General features: G+C 39.5%; 1 long non-coding RNA gene across 1 annotated transcript; it reads left to right on the top strand.

Moving 5' to 3' along the window:
* The first annotated feature begins 2,040 nt into the window (after nucleotides 1–2,040).
* On the top strand, nucleotides 2,041–4,660 carry LOC121964761. Its single transcript, XR_006107406.1, has 2 exons — nucleotides 2,041–2,195; nucleotides 4,582–4,660. It is a non-coding gene; the product is annotated as an uncharacterized LOC121964761 (long non-coding RNA).
* Nucleotides 4,661–5,036: the final 376 nt, after the last annotated feature.

Genomic DNA, 5,036 nt, shown 5'->3' with positions numbered 1-5,036 from the left:
TATAATTATTATGAATATAGTATTCTGGACATTTTTTTTTCTTTTCAAATTTTCCTTTAAAAAAATTCAGGTCGTTTTTCTTGTCACCTCTTTTCTTGCAATTTGTGGGACATTTCTAGCAAGTTTTCAAAAGAAATCAAACCAATCTGCTCAGATTCCAAAGGGTTAAAGAGCTTGTTAAAGGCATCTGAATGCAGCACAAAAAAACTGATGTCAATCCAGGTTTCAAAGGGTTAACAACTGTCTCCAGGTAATTTCCTTATTTTTTTACTTTTAAAATTTTAATTCAACATAGTCTTCTTGGACATTTTTACTAATTTCTTGCAAATTTTTGTGTTGTTTCTTCTTTTTGTTGCTCATTGCCTTCTTCCCATTTTTTTGGAAGAAATCAAGGCAATTTTCTCAGGTTTCAAAGGGGTTAAACAGTAATATGAATAATGGTGATTGCACCGAAAGTGATGATGAAGTAATGAATGCACGTGAAGCTGTATGTGTGATTCTCATGTGCACAGGCAGGCTTTCAGTCCACAGTAGAGCGATACCATCAGCGGGGAAACAGCTTTTTAGCATCAGTAAAACAGAAATTCTCAAACTGTCTTCCCACTTCTCCTCTCAGTCAAAGCCCCGCTGGATTTAGCAGGGTGCCTTTGTTGCTGGTGGAGGTGGGATCATCCTGTGGTCAAGGCACGCTCTGAGCCCAGTACTCATACTGAACTGCATTTTTAATACCTCCCTTTTCACATCTTTTTCACGTTCAGATTGTTCCACCTCGTGCTGAGCTGTTTCCTTTGTATTCAGCTGTGATTTGCAGCAGGAAAGCACAAAAGCAGAAAGAAAAAGCACAGCAGAAGCATTGTTTGTTGCACTTTAGTTCTATATAAAAGTCAAGGGTAGAAAGTTCATATTTCACCATAGGAAAAAAAAAACATTGTTTCTTTGGTTATTGACTCATTTCTCATTGAGTGAAGCGGGTGAGTTGTAATGATCTCATCTGTTCTACCCTCCAGCGGTCACTCAGGTGTAACTGATCACATCAGGCCTCTGCAATTTTATCATGAGGCTGTTTCAGAGGGCTTTTAGCATTAATTCCAGGTATAGACCCATCATAGCTGTTGATAAAATGATCCCAAGAAGTGCCAAATATGGCTCAAAGAAATGTCCCTCCTGAAATAAGCCAACCTAAAGTCTGATTACTTGTTAAAAGATTATTCCAAGAATGAATTTTATCTTTATGTTTGCACCTCATCTGAAATCCTTCTAAGGACTGATGTGGAGCGTCATTTCTCCTAAAAACAGATTTGATCCATCTATTTCATTGCAAACTACCGAAAGTCCACGATACTAAAGGGGTCATTTATACTGGGGCCACTGTGCACATGTCCCCACTACTCTTTGAAATGTCCGATTTTGCCCCCATCACTTCTTAAAAGGATAGTTTGTCAAAAAAGTTCTGAAAAATTACTTTCTCCTCGAAATGAAAACACTGTGAGAAAACATAAGACAAGAAGAAAAAGACACAATAAGAAAAAAATACAGTTCAATGTAAAGATAAAATAAACACATGTGCACCAAAAATAAGTTCAGTTAAATAAGTTCATTTCTGACTGCAAGTGAACGTTAGTACCAAATTTGAAAAAAAGAAATGTACTTTTGATATTGTATTCACAAGAATGAGACAGACAAGGTCAGTGACCTTGGCCTTTGGTCTCTGACTTCCAAAATGTGATGAGTTCATTGTTAAGTCCAAGTATGATGATCATATTATGAGAATTCAGCTAAAAGTGAATAAAACACGTTAACAAGAAGTTTATTTATGATTAGTGAAAGTTTGATAAGGATGATACAGTTTTTACATCGATTAAAAAAACAACTTTTTATTCTTTAAAGTTAATTCTAACAGTCTACTGACAGCTTATTTGAGTTTTTTCCATGCAGTGTAACAGTGTGCTTGACATTCAAACATTGTATTGCTTCAACATCAATATTTAAAGCATGTCACGTGTTTTGTTTGGCAGCCTGTGTGTGAACCGTGCACGTCTGCCCTCTGTCTCTCTCAGTTACATCTTCAGGCTGAGCTGTACGCGGCTGGGCCAGTGGGCCATCGGCTATGTGACCAACGATGGCAACATCCTGCAGACCATCCCCCACAACAAACCGCTGTTCCAGGCCCTCATCGATGGTTACAGGGAGGGCTTGTACGTAACCTCTCATACACTCTCACACGCTCTCTGGCTCACTGGCTTTGTTTGTATATTGATCAGTTGTGCTGAACTGTCCGCTGTGTATCCGCTGTATCCAAATGAGAAACGGTGTCTCAATCAGTCACATCTGATTTGTGTAGTTTTTAAGAGTCTCTCAGCAGAGCCCCGTGCCTCTGCTCTGAAAGCCACTTCCAAGATGAAACACCGTGTTTCTTTTTGTCTCCGACAGACAACAGGATGTCTTTGAGCCTCGAGACGCTCGGCGAGACCATCTGTTCCTATCGTACCTGATAATCTGACAGGCCCCCAGACAAATCAAACAAGCTTCCCTCCATTTAGTACGCGGCATCCCCCCCTCCAGCCGTCAATCGCAGCTGACTGAGGCTGCTCAAGGAGTGTTTTCTTTCAAGTCCACTGTAGCTGAAGAGCCGGAGGGGGAGGAGGGGGTTCTGTTTGAAGCACCTCTGTTTTTGATCAGGCGGGGAGACCCCAGTAACTCCGGGGGAAGTTAAGTTCCCATCAGACGCTCTTTCAAATGTCAATCATCGTGGTTATAATTACTGTGGCTTGTAAATGCTGAATTAATCTGCAAAATTGACTTTAATTTGAAAAGAGTTTCTGCTCAGTTGTGTCATAATTGCCGATGGCTATATTGTACTTTGTATTCCATGCAGAGAGAGAAATAACTCACTGTCTTTTTATTTAAGACTTACAGTGTTTTCTTAATATCTGTTGGTAACTGATATCTTGTGTCAGTCAAAAATCAGGATTAATTAAAGTTTCTGTAAAACATATACACAATTTCTACACGTGCTTCCATTGCTGCTCGTGGTTCTACCGCAACTCAGTTTAAAGGTACTTGGCTCATCATGTTTGTGAACATGCAAATGCGAAACATACATATGGGTTGTTTAAATGTCTGTAGAATGTCATAACACGGGTTTTCAATAACCCTCAAATTGCGTTTATTGAAATTGCGAATATAAAATGCGTCTAATGAAAACTTGTCAATATAAAAAAACCCCTCCCATTTATCGCAAAAAAGTTTTTATGCTCACATGAGGTGGTATTTCAGGCCATACTTTGCAAACTGTAACAAAAGCACTTTTTGGGCTTTTCTAGGTCACATGATGCTATGGCTATGTGCTTGTCAGCAGGAACTGGCTCCCTCATGATGCTGCAGGCGCTACAAGAGCTATTATTGCATCAACATAACTCTATAAAAGGTTGAGTGGATCATCCAGAAGTTTTGAATCCACAATTCCTCTGTGAAATTGTGGACTATCACCTCCCAGAAATGCCTCATGTGTGGCCACTCCCACATATAAGGGGCTTGCCTTTTCATTATTGCTTGCATAACACGCCTATGTCACCCTCAATTAGAAATAATGACCGCTAGTGCGGTGGCTGCAATAGAAATAAAGCTGCTAATTTGAACATCCATCGCCACTCTACTTCAGAGGAGAAGTCGCATGAAATTACTCAGTGGAAACACAGTCATCTCGCAACTGTGTTTTATCAACATTTTGAAAATATCGCTCAATTTTTGTGCAAATTGGTAATGGAAACCCACCTGTAGATATAACATGTAATAATGCCTTTAGTACCATTAGTGAAATGCATACTTGATAACATGATATGCTGAAAGGATAACTTCTGCACTTTTCACCCTGGACCCCATTTTCCCATGTATTTGTGTCTAAGTGACTGATGTGCACAACAATTTTTGAAATTGGTCCACTATTTAGCAAGAGGAACGAAGCCAGCAGCTGTGCAAAGGGCTGCAATATTAACATATGGGGCAAAGGAACACCATCACTGTTTCTCATTTGAAATTGGTTTGTGGCTGAAGCGTCTCTTTACCTTTCACTTGATCTGATCTGTTTTTTATTTTCTTGTCAAGCAGAAGTCTCATTCTGAAATCTATCGAAATTGTTACAGGAAGACAAATGTGAAAATGTGTGAGTTGTAGAGTATTAACAGGAGAATTTTCAGAAAATGTAGTTTAATAATTTAGCTGATTTGACGATGTGGACAAGGCCTTTTAATTTGACTTCAGCCACGTATAATAGCAATCTGAGCTTTTCTGTAGAAAAAATAACCATTTTTAATGGAGAATAAGTGACAGTGTTAAATTGCCCCATATGCTTACATTGTGGCCTATTGTGCAGCTGCCAGCTGCTGCCTTCACACTCAATACTGGACCAGTTTCAAAAATTGTTGTTCACATTAGTCAGTTAGACACAATACATGGGGAAAATAGGGTCCAGGTTGAAAAATGCTACAGCTGTCCTTTAACAAAACATGATCAAAATGTGTCTGGCAGATGTCTTGCTATGTATTTGTAACTGTCGACCTCTTTTTTTTTTTTCATTCGCAGCTACTTGTTCCCTGATGGTCGCAGCTACAACCCTGACCTCACTGGTTTATGTGAGCCGACGCCTCATGATCACATCAAAGTGACACAAGTGGGTTTGTGTGTGTGTGTGTGTGTATGTGTGTGTGTTTGTCTGAAAACATGCCTCATCTGTATAAAGAGAGTAATGTTCATGGTTCCCACTGGTCATGGAATTTCTTAGCGTCAGCAAGCCAGAATACATGTTGCAAGCTCAGTCCTCCCTCTGACGTTTAGGTGTGGAAAATGTTCTCCGAGAACTGACTGAACTCATCAGAGTTGTTGTGGACATCTCAGTAAACTGCAGGAGTTTTTCAAAAATGAAAAAACTGAATTTTGTGCATTATGAGGCTGAGGCTGATCTCTGCAGAATTTCCACCACATTTTTCCAGTAAAGCCCTTTGAAACCTGGAGCAACATCACTTTTCTTGTGCTTTATA

The sequence above is a fragment of the Plectropomus leopardus genome, unplaced genomic scaffold (assembly GCF_008729295.1).
Source record: "Plectropomus leopardus isolate mb unplaced genomic scaffold, YSFRI_Pleo_2.0 unplaced_scaffold17074, whole genome shotgun sequence".
NCBI lineage: Eukaryota > Metazoa > Chordata > Actinopteri > Perciformes > Serranidae > Plectropomus > Plectropomus leopardus.
Note: the sequence above shows the minus strand (reverse complement) of the source record. Positions and strands in the feature narration are given on the sequence as shown.